This window comes from Agelaius tricolor, unplaced genomic scaffold, assembly GCF_023055355.1.
Source record: "Agelaius tricolor isolate 1412-34295 unplaced genomic scaffold, bAgeTri1.0.p SCAF_3, whole genome shotgun sequence".
In the NCBI taxonomy this organism is placed as follows: domain Eukaryota; kingdom Metazoa; phylum Chordata; class Aves; order Passeriformes; family Icteridae; genus Agelaius; species Agelaius tricolor.
This window is the reverse complement of record NW_027269263.1, coordinates 43,934,433-43,956,855: the sequence shown is the minus strand read 5'-3', so window position 1 is coordinate 43,956,855 and position 22,423 is coordinate 43,934,433. Positions and strand designations below refer to the sequence as shown.

The following is a 22,423-nucleotide window of genomic DNA, read 5'->3' as shown; positions in this document are numbered from 1 at the left end:
CCAAAAATGCAAGTCTCACCTTACTGGAAATTTCCCTCTTCATTTGCACATGTTCCACTACAGAACAACATGAGTCAAGTGCTGTCAGCACTTGAGAATTTTCCATTGGCCACCAACTCATTAAAACCAGACAGTAACAAATAATCATCATGACCCTTAGTCAGAAGGACCTTTTAGTATAGAAAAATCTCTTCCTCTTCTATTCAGTTAATCACTTTTGCACAGCTTCTAGTTCCTCAGGAGCCATTCACTGGTCCCCTAGCCACTGTGAGAGCTCCATTAAATTTTGCCTGTGACCTTCTGCGTTTCAGAAGCTCTATGTGAAACACTACTGGTGTCAGCAAAGCTTTTATCATATCCATGCAATGCCTGGTCAGTGATCTTTCTCTGGATTGTTATCTCTACCTTACCCAACTTTGCTGCTGCTCAAATTCTCTTCGTTTATCCCATGAATACCCCCAAACTGATGCCCTTTTATTCCTGCATCTTGGCCTGAGGACCGAATTCTTGCCATGTGAGTGACATGATCATTCTACAGGATAAAAGGGGAAGAAGGAACATGTATCCTTTAGTGACAGGGTGACTATGGAAAAGGTTAAGTATACAGCAGTGGAAACAAGCCCTGTTGTCTTCTTTATTTCAATGTGAATGTGTGGAATTATCATCACTGTGTGATAATTCTAGAATTTATTCCAATTGATTTTATATAACCAGAACAATGTCTCATTATGTTGTGTAAGACACCTCAAGAAAAATAACATGAATTAAAATAGTGCTTCAGTCAGTGGTGTCCTACGTGATAAGGGTTCTCCTATGAGAGGCTTTGTCCCATTGTTTTCTCCAGTGTCTGGCTTTTTTGTCTTTTATTTATTACTATTTTGTTATGACAGTAACACAGATGTTGCTTTTCAAATTCATTATCATTGTTGTTTCTCAACATTTCCCAAATGACACCATGGTGAGACAGAGCACCATGCTTCCATTTCCTTGATAATCACTTTCTCCAAGGAAACTGATAGGTTTCAAATTTATGTTGATGATGAAAGTACTATTTGTATATGGCTAGATTGGTGAGTTGGGTTTTTTTCTCTCTCTCTTTTTTTCCCTTATTATCTTTTTTTATTTCTTTTTACATTTTTTCCCCATTTTTCCAGCACAACAGCCTTGGTGCTTTCCAGGTCACTGAAAATGGGACAGAATGCTCTGAGCTATGTGCCCTACTGAGTGGAACTGTTTTGTTCATATGCACTGATGCTCCCTTTTTAAAGAAATGAAAAAAGCAAGCAGGAGAATGCAGAAGTGAATATTTTTTATTCTGTGCTCTAAGTTTAACAAAACAAACAGATTACAGACTTCCTTTGTATTTGAAATATTTCAACGTATTTGGTCAGGTACATTTTGCTATGGCATTTGATAATTTTTATCGCACAACAAGGTCAGTGTTTACATGAAACTGTTCTGTTTTTGCAATAGCACTTTAATGCAGTAGTGCTTTTCTAAGAAAACATTTCTTTATGGATTTTTTTTCTCCGCATAAACTGTCTCCCCCCACCACATTGCATTATCCTAATATTTAAATATTAAAAAAATATTTTATAAAACCATGTAACAGCATCAAAATAGTCAGAATAATTGCAAAATTTCTTTTATTTTAAAGGATCTGGTGCTGTGTGCAGAAATATAATGAATGCTGACTGACCTGGGATGAAACACAGAAGAAAAGCTGAGGGGAGGGACATCTTTGCTACAAAGAAATGTTTTCTGTCAATATGAAAAAAGGAATTATCTTACTGCAAAAAGAATGGAGGTAGGGAGCTCACCCTTTTTGGGTGCAACTTACTAGATTTTTCTGTCTGCTATTTTTGAAGTACCCTAAGATTGATGGATTCTAGTGCAGAAGACAGATGTAAAAGCAAAGTTTCAATACAGAGCATTTTTAGCAGTATTAGATAGGAAGAGATGGGAAGGAAATCACTTTGAAAGTGTGACTGGGTAATCATGATAATACAAAATATGTTCTAAACATGTTTTGAGTGGATAAATACAGTGGATGGAAGCTTCCTTCTTATTCATGCCTTTAAAACAGCAAATTATTACAGACATCTGGCTTTCATCTCTAACAGACTGAAATTTCAGTCATGAGGCTTCCTTTCCCTGTGACATCACAATTTTTACATCTATGGTAAAATGTTAAAATATGCTTGCAGATTTTTTTTCTCTTAATGTGATTATATTTTCATAATTGCTATAGAGAAATTGGTGTTGAATATGCATTCAGAATAATCCATACAGTTCCTGATAAAAGTTCTTTCACTAACATGAAACCAGAACATAAGTATATGTCTACATATTTATGTACACACAGCTATAGACACAGAGACAAAATTTGAGATTGTTCTATATCTAGGGCAGTCAAATTTTTCAAAGTGAGTGTAGATTTTGAATGCCTTTATTTATCAGTATCAATCTTGGAACATCTGATAGGGACAATCTTCATAAGGCAGATGTAGGTCCTTTTCCCTAGATTTTAATTTTTAATCTGAGTACTCAAAAAATAAGCCATTGAGTAAACTTGTTTTTTTGTTTGGTTGTTAGTGTTTGTTTTTTTTTTCAAATATAGGTCAATGGTTCATAACATCCTGGATGTGTTACTTGTTTTCTTTCCTTTTGTTTCCAATATGCTGATGAAAAGAGATAAACAGATAAACCGACTCCACTTCAGAAAAATTCATTTATGCAGAATTTTGCTAGAATCAATGAAAACAATCCAACTATGTATCCTGTGACACAGAAGGAGGCATAAACTCAGGTTTCCAGAGCACACAGCCTTTGACTCAATCCAGACAAGTTTGTTTTCATGGGTCCATTTTCGGGAAGGAACTGGTTGTAAGTATTTCACTGATTTTAAGTACTTTAGTGGAGCAGTTATTGAGTGTTTAGCACTTTGCAATATTTAGATTTATGTACTGTTCACAGCCTCCCTGGGTCCCTCAACTTTGAAGGATGCTTCTTCTTACTGCTCAGAGGTAGACTGCCACTTCTGAAGCACTAACACCACTGCCCCTAGCATCTGGGGGGATTTCTGAGAAGCTTTCAAGGGTATATAAATCAGGTCCTGAGGCTCTTAAGTGTAAGAAATAAGATCAGATCTTGGGCTCAGGTTGTGCTCATATTCTCAAGTAAACATAAGCATGCATGCAGCATGTCAACAGAACTTTGTCAAGTCAGACCACTGAAATGTAGCAAAGCAAATAAGTAATCAAATGTTATTAATTAACCAAGATTATTTTCTACAGAGTATATCCTTTATCATCTGCTGGGAATCTTTGCCATTTAATCTGAGATTTAGGACAAACTGCCTAACCTCAGGTTTTAATTCTAGGCACGCCTCAGTTTCTAAAGTTCTCCCCAGGCACAATCTCTTTGATTCACTGCAAAATGAAGTTTGACATATCTTATTATGAAGAAATACTTCATTTGAAAATGTGCAAAGTAGCTCTAGGAAAACAACAGCATACTGAGAAAACCTTGCCAACAGTGCAGCCTTTCTACAAATGCAAAAAAATACAAAAATAAAAAAAATATTTCTCATTAACAATGAAGTATTCAAATAGCTGTGAGTGGAATCTATGAAGGTACCCTAGGTATAAAATTGTTGGCCAGAAAAGTGTTGAGAATTTATAAATTGGCTATGCTGTCCTGAGAGTACTTACAGAGAATTCAGTGGTCTGACGCATTCTCAGTAACCCTGTCACCTCTCTTTGTTGCTGTGGGAGAAACACGGGAGGAGTATTTATTCAGCAGGTCTTGTGGTACCAGGTCCTCTGAGTCACTGTTGAAGACATTTCACAAGTGACTGCATCCTGGGTTGCACAAAACCAGTCTGTCAAAATCTCATATCCATTTTGTCCTTCTCAGCAGAATGCTATCATTTTTGTGAAATCAGTGCTTTAACGTCCATTTACAAAAGGCTTGGATTTAGTTCTGCAGCTTTCCCTCTCCACATTCTCTTCTGTTCATTGTTCTCCTCTTTCACTGACATCTGCAGTGACATCTTACATCCAGATATGGCTCATATTGCACACCCTATAAATCAGATTGTTGATTCATATTGTGAAGTATTTCACATTTTTGAAGAATTCCTTGGGATGCCATAGCCTTTTCCTCTCAAAGAAAACTCCCTGTTAGGTTGATACTTTTTCCACTGAATGTGCTAAGGGGAGAACTGAAGGAAAGGATAATCTTTATTGATATATATTTTTATTAGGTAAAAACATCAAACAAAATGTCAACCCTTTTGAGTGGAAAGGCCATTAATGGAAAATACAGGTATGCATGGGATACTGAGCTCCAGTTAAAATTTCATGTATTTCTCATCATCTCTAGTACCACTGTGAACTCCATGAAGCTTACTCATATTTGGGAGACATCTCAGTAATAACTAGCTGGAAGGAAAGAGATTGGCAGTCTCATCACCTCAGTCTACTTCTGTGAAACGTCCATGAATACTTAAGAGAGAAATACATGGCTCCTATCACACCCAATGGATCATTTCCATCTTCAGTTTTTTTCCCATTAAAAATAGAATTTTCCTCTTCATTTTATGCCAAAACAAGCCTGTAGTTTGCAAGTCTCACCACTTTGCTGTGACCCATGACTGACACGTTGAGATAAATGCCTTCAACAGCCAGACAAGAAGGACATGGGAGCTGTATGAGCAGCCCATCTGACCAGGTGCTGTATTTCTGCAACAAAGAGGCCATAAGAGGGAGTCAGCTCCAGAAATAGATACATTTTCCAGAAACCTTTTCCCTTGTCATCCTTTTGTTTTCATTGGGAACACTTTTTGTTTTTTAAGTAAGAAAGATAATCCAGTTATAAGAATAGTCCCAAAATTTCTCTTCCTCGCACAAAAGACTCTTTAAATTATTCTTGATGCCATCCAAAATATTGTCCTATGGTAGGAGGGATATTTTTTTGCTCTTCTAAATGAGCATTATTTTAAATGCAAATTTTAATTGACTGAATGCTTAGGAAGGAGGCAGTAGCTTCATTGCAATATTCCTTTCACTGGTTCATAAGGAGGGGGTTGAGATGCATTTCCCCGTACGGGTCCAGATGTCTGGTTGTGTGGTTGGGGGTGTGACTTCATCAAAGGGGGGTGTCTCTTCATCAAAGATCAATTAATGCAAAACCAGCACAGGGGGAGTAGAAGGCAAGGAAGCAGCACTGCTCCTCAGTGTCTGTGCACAGCTGAGCAAAGCAGGTGGCTGCACGATGTCACCAGCAGCCTGACCAGCCACTGACGCACCAGTGCTCCGCTTGGACGGTAGCTCAGTAATTAACTCACCTGCTAATTGGGGAGAAATGTTTTGCATGCTCTTCCAGCTCCAGCACAAATATAAAAAATTCAATATATCAAAAATTCAATATTATATTAATATTATTTAATATTATATGCAGCTGCCTTAATTTTCCATGGCAATAGAGCATTTTTTCTTATTTTTCTCACCTTTGTGCCTGTAAATATGAGAGTATGCAGATGCAGAGAGCTGTCAGTTTCCTCATACTCTAACTTCTTGGCAATTAAGTAATTCAGAAATACCGTTTCATGCAGGTAGAAGTAAAAGTTTTGAAAGAAAGATTAAAAAACCTGTTTTACATCAAGGCATCTCCTTTCATAGGTGTGCTGAAGCAGGAGACCTAATTGCTCTTCTAGCTCTATGCACACAGACAGAAAAAATGTGAAATGTTACATCCTAGCAAAAGGTGATAGCAGAAGATAAATAAATTGTGGCATTGTTATTACAAGGAAATCAGTTCAAATCTCTGGAGAAAGCTGCTGAATAACTGACCTTTAAATCACTGTAACTAGTACCTATTCAGCTATCTTTTAAAAATGGGTATTTCTAACTAGGCATTTAATTAATAGGATTCAATATAATAGGTTATGCCACCTGCTCCATCTAAAATTGTATTAAAAACAAAGTGCATAGAGGTGCTGTGACCTCCATCTGCAGCAGCAGCAGCACCTTTGAGAGTTCAGGAGTTCTCTACTACTTCTACTTTCTTTCTTTGGAGATGTGCACAGTTCTGCAGGAATTGATAGAAGCAGTTCACCAAGATAAAGTGTTCTTACATTTCTAACATGTCAAGAACATCTGCTCTCTTCTTACATAAACCATTGAATGAATATTCTCATACAGCATTAGTGAAGCATGCAATATTGCTTCACTAAGAGCCTTCCCCTGCCCTCCAGATACACTTAAGAAAATAACTCCAAATGGAAGGATGATACACACAATAGCTAAAGGGACTGCAATCACATTCAGAGAAGATAAAGAAATCATAAACAGACACCTGCATTTCTGGAAATTCCTTGGGCTCTTGCTATCGGCAATTTTAGCAAAACGTTTCACAGCATAGACCTAAGTCTGCTCCCAAAGCTTTCAGGTTGAACCATGGGTTCTGGCTCACATCACAATTGTGAGAATAAACTATCTCTATGAAAAGAAGTTACTTAGAAACAGAAAAAATACTGTTAGAAATAAGTACTAGCCAGGCAATTTTTCCCCAGGAACTGAAGGGAAACTTTTAAGCATTAAAAAAAAATAAGAGAAGGAACTGCAGAAGACCTAAGGGATGGATCCTCAAGACTGTCTTTGTGTGCATGTCAGAGTACTCAGTCAGGCCAGGTCCTTCTGCCTAGGAGGCATAGAGAACTCAGGTTCATCTATTTCTTATACTATGGGACAGAGGGAAAATTTCTGTCCTGAGACCACCATGTTAAAAATAAGTACAGGAAGATCTGGTCATGACTAAGGTTGTTCAATGCCATTTTTCAAAACAAAATAGATTTTCCACTTTGGAAGCAGGAGCAAGAGAACACAATTAGTTTTTTACCAGGTCATCAGTAGTAATATATATAGGAATATAGAGAGACTTTGATCTAAATCTATTCTAGTTCTGCAACTTAAGATTTCCTTCCTTCTTCACAGTTTATATAAAATAAATTTGACTGCTATTATGTATTCCTATTGTGTTAGTTTCCCCCTTTGAAAGAAACTGTTGCACATTATCCTTTTGTCTTTACTTTTCACCAATTCCTACACTGGGCAAGTGGACTGTCCCCTAACTTGGCTGCAGCTGAGAACTGTCAGTATCCCAGGGAATTCTCTCCTAATCCTCCCAGCTGCAGTGCTACTGAGCACATCTCTACCAACTGTGTTTGCTCTGTTAACATCTCGACTATTTGACCTTTGAGCTCCACAACAAAGCCTGAACTGAAACATCAAACAACATATTCTTAAAACACCAACATGTCATATTCTTCATAAAGGACATATAGGTCACTGCTAAATTTTTAAAGACCCTTTCCTTTTTCTATGAATAAGACATGGATCTTTCAAATGTGTAAAATGCTGGAGTAAAGGGTCTTCCTGCAGTCTTTGTCTCCTGTAGAGTTACTACCTCCTCAATAAGAAAAAAAGTGCTCTTGTTTAAGGCTATGGGGAGCATACTGAGCTTCCCATCCCCTCTGTTAAACATTCTGCCTTTTTTTCCCTTAAAAATCCTGTTGAAAGGAGTATATTTCTTAGAGTGAAATTCTGAGAGAAGGACTAGAATAGCTTCCTGCAGGCAGTTGCCAGGTTGATACATCAAAGTGATATTGCTTTCTGAATTGAGTGGCACCAATCAGCAGGAACTGTCAGTCTGGGAATATAATAACTGTGGTGCCAGTCTTCAGGAATCTAAATGAAAGTTTCAGCTGTACTTGTATATTTAAAGTGCCTGTTGGCTCAGGGAGGGAAATAGGAAGGGGGAAGAGCTTTTCTGGCATTGTCAAGGAAAGGATGGCATCTGAAGAAAAAAAATGGTGAAGCACAGAGCACCTGGATTCTCCTCTGGGACCAGTATGAGAGTGAGATGGCCAAAGGCATGGAATGGATCTCACATCTGCAGTCCCCTTAATTACAAACCCTGTTAACTATCTTTCTGAAGAGAAGGTGAAGATTTTTACAAGCCTGTCACATTTGTCATGCTGATATTCTACCAAACTGCCTTTCTGGACTGCAGTCCAAATATAGATCCCTGAAACCTCTGCTCAGCTGCTGTCTGACTCTGTCAATGCCTGATATATGTAGACACCTGATTTTTAAATTAAGTTCCTCAATTCTTACCAAGATGGTGACACAAACTCCCTCAGAGCTGGCAGAGCTTGTGGCCTTCCCTTCATCCTGACAGATATGGCTCCAGGCACATGGGGAAGCTGACAACACTTGGATGTTTGGGTGGGGAGGGCAAAGCAGTGGACTCAGTCACAGCACTCATCCATCAACCATGGGGATGAGGGAGCCCATTTCCACTTTCCCACAAAACTTCTCTGCTGTCCAGGCTGTCACTGCAGGCACAACTGTTTTGCCCTTCCTGTTCAAGCTGGTTCCTTCACATCACATAGGTGTTGCTGCTATAAAGGTCAAGACTTTCAGGTGAGGTCAGAGAGAGATCAGGTTGCTTTCTGCTTCCAGGGCTCTCTCAGAATATTATCGTATTAAGACTTCTCAACACAAAGAAATACTGTTTGAGCAAGCACAAACCCCTGCTTACCCCATCCAGGACTGCTCAAAGCACCACACGACACATTTTGGAAATCCTGAGGTATTGCCACTCACAGTGCTATGACTGATATTGGAGGCCTTTTGCAGGTCTAGGACTAAAATAACTGATGTAATCAGCTGGATCACCCTCCTCTGAGGGAAACACAGGTCTTGGGATCAGAGCTCTCTTAATCAAATTCTGTTATGTGAATCATACCTCAATTGGATTTTGCTTTTTTAATAGTCTGCACTGCAAACATGAGATAAATCATTATATCCATGCAGTACTTATGACTAGTGAGTAAGGTCACAGTGCTGATTCAGTTTTCTGCATATACAGCTATGATTCACCAGGCACAGGAAAAGTCTCCAACCATTGTAATTCAGGTATCAAAACCAGGTAAAAGCTGCCTTTTCTGAACCACACAAGTGAGTTTTCATCCCCAAAAACCTCAGGCTGATTTAAGAATAATTGTGAGGAGGGTAGATCCTCACCTTCAGGTACTCCCATTTTGCAGATCTGTGACACTCAGCTAACTTGAAAAATTGTCTGGAAAGCCATTCTCCTGCTGCATCAAGAAACAATGTCACCATCTACTAAAAAGGGTCAAATGACATGATATGTGACTTCACCATTCCTGATACAGAGTTTCTAGGACAGTAAGACACAACGCCCACAAATGAAAATAAGGAGATCAGAGGAGGCCTAGGCACCTGGCCAGAAGGATTCTTCCTAAAAATTCATAAGCTGGAAGCATCTGTCATTCATCTAGCCATTTCAGTTATGAAATTAAATACTCTGCCTTTGAACATATTTGGGGTTTATCCTCTTAAATTATACAAAATTGAAACTAAGTGAAGAAAACACCTTTTAAAATAAATTAAATTTAGAATAATTTTAAATACATATTCCAAAATTTCCCTTTTCTCATTTACATCTTCTGGTAATGAAAAAAAAGAAATCATGATGCCTGTGGAGTGGGACAAAATGGACATTTGAAATATATTCTTTTCCTGGGAAAGAAAGAGATAAAGTCTGATTTCTCAATTTATCTGAGCATACTCTTTCAAAGATGATAAACACTGAAAGGTGACAACCAGTTTAAAAGGATATGTAATACTGATTTTATAAATGGGTTCAGGTTAATCAGATATGACTGCAGAATTTCCTACCATCTGTCCCTTTGGGGAATGCTCTGCAGTATTACTGAAGATTCATGGCAGATCTCATGCTTAGCCTCTCCAGGCTGTTTTTTAACTCCTGGATGTTGGCAACTGCATTTGCATTTCTTTTTATTCTCAGATTTTTCATCCTGGTGTCCAGTGAGGAACAGATCCTTGTGTACACATCCTGGAGCACTGTTACAGGCTATATGTCTGTATCCCAGTACATCATTTGCTGTCTTAAAATCCTGGATTTCTTCCTTAAAGGATTTTGCCTAATGTCTGCTGTGCCAGCAGTAGAATGATCTTTTTTATTATTCGGCTTTAGAGCAGCTGTCAGAATAAAAAAGAGTTATAGAAGGTATCCAAAACTGTTTTTCATTAAATAATCAAAAGAAAATTCACTTGCTCAAAATGTTCTTGAAATATTAAAACTGGAAAAAAAAGGACCAAGCCAATATTGATTGGCTGAAAATTTAAACTAAAATAAAACCTGATTATGGGGAGAGCATAATAAACTTTAGTGTCTAAAACAAACTCCTATCTCTTAGTATTGACAATTCTACTCAAAAAAATTCCTTCATAGGAACTATTGGTTCAGATGATCTGATTTGCACCATGTAAATAATCAGAACATGTGATAAAGAACATTTCTAGCTTAACATTTGCACCATGGTTTTACTTGGAAGTTATTTTCTTTGGCTTTATTAATAGAATGAACCACAGGGAGCTAACATAGCTTAACTATCCAGTTAAAATCAAAAGCCAAGGTTGAAAGAAAATAAGGAAAGGAAAAGGAAAATTTAAGTTCTTGATTCTTGTTTATTTTTAATGTATGATATTTACGTTTCCACTAGTCGTCATTGTATCTGGGAGTTTATCAGGATATTAAGAAAGATAAGCAGTCACAAAAAGAGAACCTACACAAATAATCTAATAACTGTGAGGAGATTTGGGGAAAAAAGATCCCTCATGACTCTGCAATTGTTACTTCCAGTGATTTGAACACATTCCTCTGCAGAATCACACCAGGGCTGGGATGTGGACATGGTACAAAATGTCTTGATGCTCCAAAACTGTTATATTTTTATGATGCAGTCTTTTTAGTTAATATATTTTCAACCTTTTTTAATAGAAAAAAATTGTGAATTAAACATTTTAAAATCATAACAGTTATTAGATTGTAAAGTCTTTTACCCAACTACCTATTTTTCTTTATATTTTCACTCTCCCAAATATTTTCCTTTTTGTTTGTTTGAAAGGCAAAGACCATTCCCTAAAAGACGTAAGGACAGATTCAAATAGCGTAATGCTTGCAGGCAAGTTCCACATTTTTGATTTATAAATGATGCTCTCATTTAGATGAACATTTGGCAGTGTTTTAGCTCACCTCAATACTTCTGTTTGCCAATTTGGTCTGCCTTTTGATTGATTCATGAGAAACAGAACAGTCCTCTTTCAGTGTGAATGCTCTGAATATTAGAAATTTCATGAGGTTGTCGTAAATACACTGGCCTTTATTTAGAGAGGTCCAGGTACACAGTTGGCTCCTTGAATTTTGATACATCTGTTTATTCACAGCCTTAATTTTATTAACTGTGTTGGCAGAGGATTGTGAATTTCTTGGTGGGAACAAGGGTATTTTTCAAGAGCTTGTCAATTGGGTATTTTTCAAGAGCTTGTTCCTGTCTTTAACAGAGATCTACCTTTAGATGAGCTGGACACTAGAGATATAGAAATAAGTAGAAGGGACTTAGCCAGCACATTGGTAGATAAACATAATTTTTTAGCAGATTATTTCATTATTTAAGAACAGGTAATGAAATTATGCACATCAACTGTCTTCTGCTCTCTGCTACAGGAAACACCAGCAATGACAGAGCAAGTAGAGATGCTGAGTTACACTCGTCTGCTGCTTTGCATTGCTCATGTAAGGAGACAAAAATCAAACAGAAATACTGATCAAGAAACCAGGCTCTGGGTGTGCAAGAGCAGTGCTGTGGGGTAGTGCTTGGGAAGGAAGAAGAGACACTGAATCCATAGGGGACAACAGGTTTTGGAAGTGAGCACCTGCATTGAAAAATCTGTGGGAAGAGTCCAAGGCTTTAAGTATTATGATGAGGAACCCAGTGCTTGTGGGAGGGTAAAGGCAAAAAAACCCCAGATTAAGTAAAAGTGTTGACTTGGTAGAAATTTGCATTGTCTTTATTTTTAAGGAACATATACTGACAGGATCTAAAGAAGCTCTCTGCTTTGAGGTTAAAAGTGGCTAGGAGAAATATAACCCTTCAACCAGTTAAAGCCATAACAGTTTCCCATCTCCTTATCTGGTGAAGGGCTAATGTGACAGCTGCCATGAGGCATCTACAATTATTCTAAAAAATAACATGAGGATGTAGAAAGATGTAGGAGTATGAGCAAGTGACAACAACTTTAAATTAAATTTAAATTAAAATTAGTTTTCTTCCTGATCATATCAAGGCTTTATGCTGAACACCTGATGGCACCTGCTTCCCTCCAGCTGCTCCCAACAGGGAGACTGGGGAGGCTCTGTTGCATCACTCAATGGTCTCTGCAATGATGGCCTCTGCATCACTTTGATCATGAAGCTGCAGCCCTCACTGCTCTGTCTTCAGTGAATGATACTGAAAATCAGCTAGATTTAAGGTCAGCTTCCAAAACCATTCAAAGGTTGGACTTTTGTGTGATGTTTATATTTTACTTCTAGTATTGTCTGATCATGTGAAAGAGTCAACCTACTGTCATCCTCCGGTTTCGCCATTAGCTCCAAAAGTGGACTCAGACTCTCAGAATAAAAGCTGCACAAGGTGGACCATTTTCTGGGATGGCTCAAGTTTCTGATGTAAGGTTCCTCAGTGCATCTGTAACAGAGGTTAAAAGGCTTGTGCTGAGGAAGATAGCATTTCTGTAAGAAAAAGAGTGGTCTTGTGATTAAGACAGTCTGCCAAAAATCCTGCACTAAATACAGTCTTTGGTGCCTCAAATTAGCTGCTCAAATTAAAGGCTAATTTCAAGCCTGATCTGTCTACCTTTCTTCAATACAAAAATAAATATACAAATGAAATTTGCAATAAGTAACATCACAGAACAATTCCCTGAGGACATCTATAATTCTGTCACATGAAAAGGTTTGAGTAGCATAAAATAAATGTGTCTGTGGGGCATGCACTGAAATATGAGGGTGAAACAAAAATATTGAGGAGCCACTCAATCACTGAGTGCTGTTGAGCTGGGGCACTGAATGAGACAGTCTTGCAGAAAAAACTGTGGATGATCCTCAGTCAAACTGCCAAAATTCATACACACGGGGACAGCCCACGGCTGCACAGATTGAAATGCAGAGAGACACATAGAAAGCTTAATTCTGGCATTTTGTAGCTTTTCACTGTTAGCTTTACAACCTTAATGTAACTTTACAGGGTATCTTTTTTTAGAACATAAGGTTGACCAGAGGTGAAGGGTATCCTCATAGTTTTGTGGAAGCTCTACTGTCACCTGTGTATTTTTTACATATTTTCAGAACAAGCCCCTTTTATTTTAATGTGGTACAATTGTGCTGAGCTGCTTTTGAAATTATCTCCTGATTCAGCAGTCATACTGGATAGCCATGAGAGGAAACCTTTCATAGTTTGAGGTTCACTGTATTCTCATCATTGCCATTTGTTCCAGGGAACATATGTTCACTCACCTTGGATGCCACATCCTTTTCACTAGAATTTGATTTCTTCTATTCTGACTAGCACAGGTTTCAGAAACCATAGGAAGCATGCAATTTTGAGCTCATTCAGGTACATCTTGCATCTACAGTAAGGCAATTTACTGCAGTAGCCAACACCAATCTAGGTAAGACCCAGCCATCCTGGCTGTGCCACGAGTTGGTGCCTGCAGCAACTCTTGCTCCATGATAGGTGCAAGGCAGGGCAGTTCCCCAGTTCTGCCCCAAGGGAATTAGCTTTCTGGGAGATGGGAGCATGTTATGCTCATTTAGGAGTGCCAGGGTCTGACACAGCAGCATGTACCATCAATCAGGTGAAGGGAGGGTTCCGGCTAAGCACACCAGAGCTTCTCTTGGGAGTCTCATTTTCCAGTGTTCCTATATGATCTGGAAATGAAGGGGAGAAAAAAAAAATAAAACAAAACAGAATCAGACCTAATATTTCTTAACACATTTGGTTTGGTCAAATATGAGGTCTTCTTCTTAAATGTGTTGCATTTTTTGTACCTTGTCAGTTGAAAGAAGAGAAAGTACATATATTTTCAGTGAGTGTTGCAAATATGCCCTACCAACTTGGTGCAATATTTAAAGGATGAGAACTGACAGTTCATCCTCTTTTGCTCTAATATGCTGAATCTAAATGCCCTAAAGTGAAGAAAGCTAGAATTTCAATTCAAAATTCAACACCCACATCCCTAAATTCAAGAGCATTTGGGATTAGTTTTAATGTTCATTCCTTACAGGAATAAAAACAATCTGGTCTGAAGCCAGAAAAATCTGGGGTGCTGTCTGCTCCTTCCTACTGTTGTCTGGCAAATCAATCTCATGCCTAATTGTAGACTGCACCTGCAGAATATTCAACGTGGGGAGTGTGCAATGCATTTTGAGTGACCCTCACCTTGGTATGACAGATGCTTCCTGACAGTGCAAGCACAGAGAAGGATAACAGCTGTCCTCTGCCATCACAGGAGCCTGACAGCACTCAGACAGCAGCATCCTTTGTCAGCCACTGACTGGGCTGCCCAGTCTGCTCTCAGTGCCTCCTTATACCCACGTGTTGTAGAAGGGGGCTGTTGAGCAAACTCCTCTGAAGCTGTCCCTTCCCTGCCCCTCAGTTTAACACTCTGCTGGAATGTGAGCTAGAGCTCCCTGTCTGTTCATGAAGCGTTGGGATTCAGAGACTTTAAGCTAAAACACTAATTAAGCAGATGTTAATAATTGCCAGCCAGTATTCAGAGGAAGGGCTCTTAGAAAAGGAAGCATTAAATACATATGGAAAATATTAGAAATAATATTAAATATTAAACATTATCTGTAATGCTTTGCTCAACTAAAAATAAGATGGAGTTACCTACTAGAGATACTGTGGTTCTTCCTACACAGATATGGCTCTTTTCTTCTTCTACCCCTATTAATAGGATTGCAGCTGCAATATTAATTTACATAGCATTTATTTTACATTAAGACTAAAATAATTTACTGCCCATGCAAATTCAATCCTCCACAAGTTTCTTTAAGAGGTGGTTTCTTGATCTTTCCAGAATATAGATGATAACCTATTGCCTGGGCTCCAGAGCTTAGAAAGAAAGGCAGCATCTCAGTCAGTGTTCTTTCAATGTTCTCCTGACTCACATTATCAGACTTTTTAAATTCACCACATTCTGACTGGCATGTTAAGCACTAATGACCCTGTATTTAATAGTTAACACAGAAGTAGGACTGATATTGGATTCATCAATAAAAGATTTCTTCCACCTATAGGGTTTCACTTGAGAACCTGTATCACTTGCCTATGCATGGGTTAGTAGGGGTAAAAAATATTCTCTTCTTCCAGTAAACCCAGGTTAAATAAAATACTAATATTCACACAAGCATACAATCACCCCAGGTGCACCTGCCTGCATTCCCATCTGGAGAGGCAGAATTCCAGCTTAAAAACAGTGAATGGTGAAATGCAGTCTGTAATCTATGGAGGTCACAGCTAATTCATTCTGCACCCTGCCTGGTCCATAAAACAACTTATGGTAGGTTAAAACTCACTCATGGCAGAGAAAGAAAGCCATTATATGTATTTGAAGTGGTGAAAGTAGGGACAGAAGATAGAATTTACAGAAAATTCATTTGGTTTCTGCACTGCTCAATTCTTTTTCTTGCAATCTTTTTTTCAAGCACTTTGACTGGAAACACTCCTGAAGGGTGAGCATGTATGTCTTGAGGGAATAATCAACCAGAATTTTTCTCAGATAGTGCCAGAAGAAGCTACCAAGCATTCCTTAAGATGACCATCCTCCACTCCTGATTTTTCTGAGTTTCACAGTTGAATGCCCCAGCCCTCTATGTGTGGGTAGGGATCCGGAATATTTCAATTTAGATCTGCCTTTCTCTTTAGCTGTTTTGGGTTTTTTTCCTGTGCTTTGGCACAAATTCAAGTGCTTGGAATACCAAAGTATGTAAACTACAGGATTAGATCCCTTTGTCTTTATCTACTCATCACCTCTGCTCTGACATTGAAAGAAATGACTATTTTTGGAGCTGAGACATCTATTTGAATCTGAGTATTTAACACAGCAGGGTCATAGTCAGTAGCATGTACTCCCTGGGGACTCATTAGGACTTCCAAAATTGTGTATAAATGCAGTATGGATGTATGCTCCTGTAGCTCGGAAATCCCATTGTAACTGTAATGTACATACACTGAAGCCCACAAAAGTAGTGGGCACCTTTGCAGCCACACCCAAAGCAGGAAGATCTGTTTCTGTTCATTATGAATTTTTCAGCTGAAACAAGCTGAATCACAAAATTTTGCTTTAACTACAGCTTGTAACAAATCTTCCTCCGTTCTTTGTCTACCAGGTGAAGCTTCAGGATGGCTGAACACATCTGTCTTCAAGTGAAATAAATTCATTGGTGCTGGAGTAATTTAAGGACTTCCTCTAAGCCATCACTAAAACTACTTGCCAGGATGACCCATGCAGGACAAGCTACAGAGTGAGAAAAAATTAACTGGAAGAGGCAGTTTATTTTAATTTTTGTTCAACTATTTCCTTTTCCCCACACTGCTAAATAATAATGAAAAGCAAAACAGCCTGCCCAACATTACTGCAGCCTAGCACCGGTGCTACCACCAGTGCTGATGGGCTCAGCAGTGGATTCCCAGGTCAGCTCATAACACATAGTCTCTGCTGCTTTTTCCTCACAACAGGGAGGGTTCCTCATGTTCTTCCCCCTCTCTGGGGTGGTGGGGTGGAGTCCCTCCCACAGCAGGCAGCCCTCCACAAACTTCTACAACTTCTACAACATGGGTCTTTCCTATGAGCTGTGGTTCTTCAGGAACAGGTCCAGCATTGGGTCACAAGTCCTGCCTGCAAACTTGCTCCAGTGTGGCTTCCTCTCTCTCGAGGTCCTGCCAGGAGCCTCCAGCACGGGCTTCCCACAGGCTCACAGCCCTCTTCAGGCATCCACCTGCTGCAGTGTGGGGCTCTCCATGGGCTGCAGAGGGACTGCCTGACTCACCAGGGTCCGCAGCAGGGACGGAAGTGAAACTCTTCTCCAACACATGGGGCACTTCGTCCTTCTTCACTGACCTAGGTGCCTGCACAGCTGTTCCTCTCACACATTCTCACTCCTCTCTCTGGCTGGCACTGCTATTGTGCAGAAAATGTTTCCCCTTCTTAACTGTGTTATGCCAGAGGCACTACCACAGTACAAATGGGGTCAGCCTTGGCCAGTTTGACATGGAGATGGCTGGCACTGACTCTGACAACATCGTGGGACCACCCTTGCAGCCACCCTTGCAGCCACCCTTGCAGCCACCCTATTATCAGAACCTGGCCACACAAACTGCCCCCACAGACCTGTTGTTTCTATGCTGTATTTTTCAGCCTCATATGGATGTCTCAGATCCACAAATTACACTTTGACCTTCATTCCCTTAAACTAGAGTCTAAAAATCTAGTTCACATGGAGGCAGTTAAAGTTCATGAGAAAGGATGGGAATGAACTGGTTTATATTTCAAATGAACTAAAACCAGGGTCATTTATTTCTTTTCTTGGAAAGAAAGTGAGCTGTTGCAAAAGGCCTTGAGGATAAAAGAAGTTACAAGAAATGAAGAAAAGGTCTTTTGACTTTTGATCACTATGAAGATTTTTATGGTTCCAGAAGCATTTAAGGATTTGCATGCTAGTTCTGTGGAAACCTAGAGTTAATGGAACATTTTAACATTTAACATCATATTGTTTACTTGAATATTTTTACCTAGGTCAGCCTCATTATGTCTTATTATTTTCATGTTTCAGCCCTAAATTATCAGCATGAAGATCAATTACAACACTACATTTTCCTGTTTAAAAAGAAGTTCATAGATAATTGACAGAGTGCTGAAACAGCAAAAGTATTTTTTCCAAAAAAATAACCTTTTCTGCAGCAGTCTCACTGATAGCTTTGTTAAATTATGGAAGATCTCACAATACCCATAAACTTCCATATAGGTCTCTTGTGCTTATGCTGTCTTGGAATATTTGCACTTATCAGAATCAAGCTATGAAAAAAAGGGCTCGTTCTCCCTCATTAATCTAGACTTACATTCAGAGGAAGACAAGTGTTCTCATGTGGCTTGGTTTTTAAGTGACTACCTTGAATTACTGAAATCTATTCAAAATTATCTCTCAGAGAGCTGGGTCCCATTAAACTTTCTGTTTTGGGTAACCTAAACTGGATAAATCAAATCTCACACTAAAGCTAAATGTAGATGCATGTTAATGACATTTGTTGCAACTGGAGGTAGTAAACATCTAGCAATGCAGGGAAGGTTCCTTTTGCTTTCACATGGTGCTTTCATGGTGTACATGCAGGTTTTTTTCTGTAACAAGTACCAAGACTACCAAATTGACATCAAACATGAGAATCAAGCAGCTGGCTCCATGCTTCTTCCTCAGTGACAAAGATGTCTTTGGATGCTTGTGGAGTATAACTGTGTACCTTTCTTCTTGTTTTTGACTTTGCACTGCACACAGCTGTTGGGTGGGTCACTGTGACCACACCGCAGTTTTCACCAAGCATGAGCAGAAATGGGGCAGGACCCTGCAGCCTGGTGGGGTCCTCAGAGGAGCTCCACAGCCTGGCACCCTGCATGTCTGCAGGTCACCAAAGCCCCATAAGCTGATCTACAGCCACACTGCTGGAAAAGGGTAGGGAAAGAACATGGTTGAGTTCTATAAGCAGGAGGGCTAAAAGATGCTTTTCCTCCACAGAATAAAAGCTTGAGTAGATGAGTCTATCAGTAGAATTTTAAAAATCAGCTCTGACAAGAGATGGCAATACAACATTTGTTTCTTCTGGTAGATTTTGCAATTCAGATTTAAGCTTGTGACACTTTAGCATATGAGAAAGCTGTCAGAAGCATTTTAAGCATAGTTATTTTTCTCTTTTCAAGGCTGTGTAAAGGTAACCTGGGTTTGTATATTGAGGAATTAAAGTAGAACATTTTGTATAATTCTGAAGTAGTTTTTAAATATTGTCTGTAAGACACAGCTTTATGCTGCAAACGTGACTATGAGGTAATGTTTATTAGTATTCACTTGATATAACCTAATTTATTCATTGCTTAATCACCCCTGAGAAATATGGACCCCTCCAAGTGAGATGACTAAACAGAATATATTGCTATCATACATTCTCTCTCCATGAGGTTCCAAAAACATTAAATGCATGGGAAATATGTTTCTTCCACCAAGATTAATCGGTGCAGCCAGGGAGACTGATGTATTATACAGCAATTCATTTCAGTGAAATATTTCTACATGGCTGTTGATAGAGAACAAAGCTGGAATTTGCTGAAATGGTTGTGTATGGTATGCACTTGCCTCACAACAGCAGGAAACTTTTAGCAGTACAGCAGCTCATTCCTAAAGGGTTCTTTTCTTAAGCCAAGATGCAGCAAAGTTGGCAGCTCAGCCCCATCCAAACTGGTGCTAGACAAGATGCAGAACCACAGGGTTTGGACAGATGTACCACTGACAGATGGTGCTGAGATTAGTCATTATCAATCAGCTTCAACTTGCATTTATTTCTCTGGTTCAGAGCCAGTCAGTGATGAACCCTGACTGATAATGCCTTATTACAGGCTAATATTTATTAAGAATTGCTGACTCCCTAGAGGATGAAGTGGAGGCACAGACCCTGCTCACAGGAAAGGACAGACATTACAGACCAAGTTTGCTCATTATCACTAACACTGGTGCTTACAGCTCCAGCATCAGCTCTGCCAGTGCCACTCTCTGTAGAGGGATCAAGGGTTGCATAGAAGTGGAAAGACCAGCTGCCACTTCTCTCAAAGGCATTTCCACCAGCTAAGGCCAAAGTGTGCTTTTTGGGATAACATAAGAGGAGCATCAGTAGGCACTGATACCTAGAAATCCAGGACTGACAATTGTATTAGTCTTATATTGACTAATATAAGTCTTATATTGACTTATATTAGTCAATATAAGACAGAATTGTATTATAATTCTGTCTAATAATAGACAGAATTATTAGTATTCTGTCTCAGGAATAGAAAAAAGTACATGTACAAGTACACATACAGATACACATAACTTATGCCACTCTATTGCCTAGACATATGTGTATAAGAGGGTAGATGGGTTTGTATATTTACACCTTCCTCTTCCTCCATACCACAATCTTATGAAGTGGCAGTAACAAAGCAGGACTGGATTCACTACGTCATCTATGATCACTCATACAATTTTAATATAATATTAAACTCATCCCCAACCCTAATCTACAAGGCTATAATAAAACCCTAAACATAATACACTAGATTCAGCCTTGATTTACTCAACTGAAGCTCACACCAAGACATTGGTCTCAAGTCTCTCCCTTGACATTAGGGAGATTGAAAAACTGATGCTAAAAATAAAGATAGTTGTCCTTACAGTCTGACTAGTATCTACAAATTATATTAAATTTCTCTAGAGAAAAAAAAAAATGAAAGTATGCTATAAGCAGTAGACAATATATTGCATGTTCATTATTGAGGTGTCATGGAAAGGTTTTCTAAAATCTTCACTGCTGATATTGACTGGAAGAAAAATAAAGCTATAATACATAGCTGGTTTAACAAAACTGTCCTAGCATGCCTTTTATTTGAAAAGGATTAAAAGGAAATTACTGCATAATGCAATATACCCAAGTCAGTACAATAGTAAGAGGAGTCATTTTATCAACAGGATTAAGTCTCACAATAGAATAATCCATAATGGAAGTTACAGGAATGGAGCAAAAGAGAGAGCTAAAATGGTTGTTCTTTTTCCCCAAGAGTTATAAGGAGATGATCTAATGCTATGTTTTTATAAGCAGAGATCTTTCCCAAAGCATTTCCTAGGATAATTTCTTTTATATTTAATGAATTTCAAGAAGTGAGGAACATTGATGTTTTATGTTTAATGTAGTCCCTGAAGAGCAGAATAAAGCCATGAAGATATTCTATGTATCTAATTCTACAGTTGCCAGATATGCTATTTTTTTCTTGAACAAAGACTCTCCAGCAATTTATGAATGCAGTTATATGATCAGACATTTCAGTGCAGAAGAGGTTTTACCTGTGCAACTGAGAATATAGGGAATTTATAAATCCCATGTTCTCAGCAGAAACCTGTCTCCAAAGCAGTGCTTGTGAACTGATTTCTCCCCTGCAGACAGCTAGGGTTTCATCACAAACTGCCCCCAAACTCATTTCATACCAATACTCTCCAGGATAGCGTCCAACTGCCTCTCCCAGACTGGAAGAGGGATGCTGCAGTCTTGTATTCAGATGGGAAGTTCAGTAAGAAAGCCCAGTTCACAGGAGAGACCACCACTCAGCTTTGAGGCAGCACCCCAGAAACAAGTCATTTCTAACACAAGGATTTCTCTACAAGCTGGGAAGCACGGGTGCATTAAGAATCCCTGTAGATGCTCATGGCACTTCCATAGGTACTTTTCAAGGCTGATGTACTCAGAACAACCCCCCTTTAAAAATAATTACCTACTCAGAGTTCATTCTTCAGCTGAATATAGCAAATTTGAGTAATTAGTTGGTCAGAAAAACACATCTAAATTTTCAGTTATATATACAGAGAGTTATATATTCAATTATATATAATACAGTGAAGGAAGTTAACATCCTTTAATTTCTTTTTTTTTTTTTTTAATTCCCAAACAGGATTTCAAGTAAATAACCAACTAGTAGAAAAAAGAAAATATTTGAAACATTTTAATTCACTGACAATAATGAGAAAACAATCTCCAGCATCTGATGAATTATAAACTACTTTATATGCAAAATATCACACTGGGGCATGTTGCACTTAATAGCTGAAACACAAGATCAGCTGACAACCAACACTGTTATTTTAAGGAAATTTCTTATTTAGCAAAGCAGTTTTCCTCATATTTTCTAAAATCCCACACAGGCTAATGTAATTTGAAAAAAAAATTAATTGAATTGAAGCCAGAGAAACGTACCTGAAAAAAGATTCATACCTTAGATAATAGAGGTCTGAACTTGCAGCACTGACATAGATAAATAGGTTGCCTAGTAGGTTGTTTACTGTGCTATTGGGCTTGGAGCATGATAAAGTAAGCAGAAAAGGGACTGGATAAGCTTTATCTCCATAACAACCAAGAAAAGAACAATTACAAAGGAGCATGGAAAAGCCACCTTCACAAAACAGGCTTTAACCTTAGAGCAATGGGAGCAGCACAGCACACTGTACTGCTGATGTCTAAATAAGAAAATACAGTCCTGGCTCAAAACTACTGCATCTCACACCAAGTTGGGTGCTGTGGTTGGAATAATAAAAGTGCAAAGCTACCTAATACAGCAGCCATTTGGAACAATAAATTATTTTAGAGGAACTGAATTGTGATCAGTATGTTACAGAA

At 38.7% G+C, this 22,423-nt stretch overlaps 1 long non-coding RNA gene across 1 annotated transcript; it reads right to left on the bottom strand.

The window, feature by feature from the left end:
• Positions 1 to 1,292: 1,292 nt before the first annotated feature.
• Positions 1,293 to 22,149, bottom strand: LOC139588382 (uncharacterized). Its single transcript, XR_011678658.1, has 4 exons — positions 22,022 to 22,149; positions 13,471 to 13,884; positions 12,522 to 12,643; positions 1,293 to 4,745 (listed from the first exon to the last, which is right to left on the bottom strand). It is a non-coding gene; the product is annotated as an uncharacterized lncRNA (long non-coding RNA).
• Between the last annotated feature and the right edge of the window lie 274 nt (positions 22,150 to 22,423).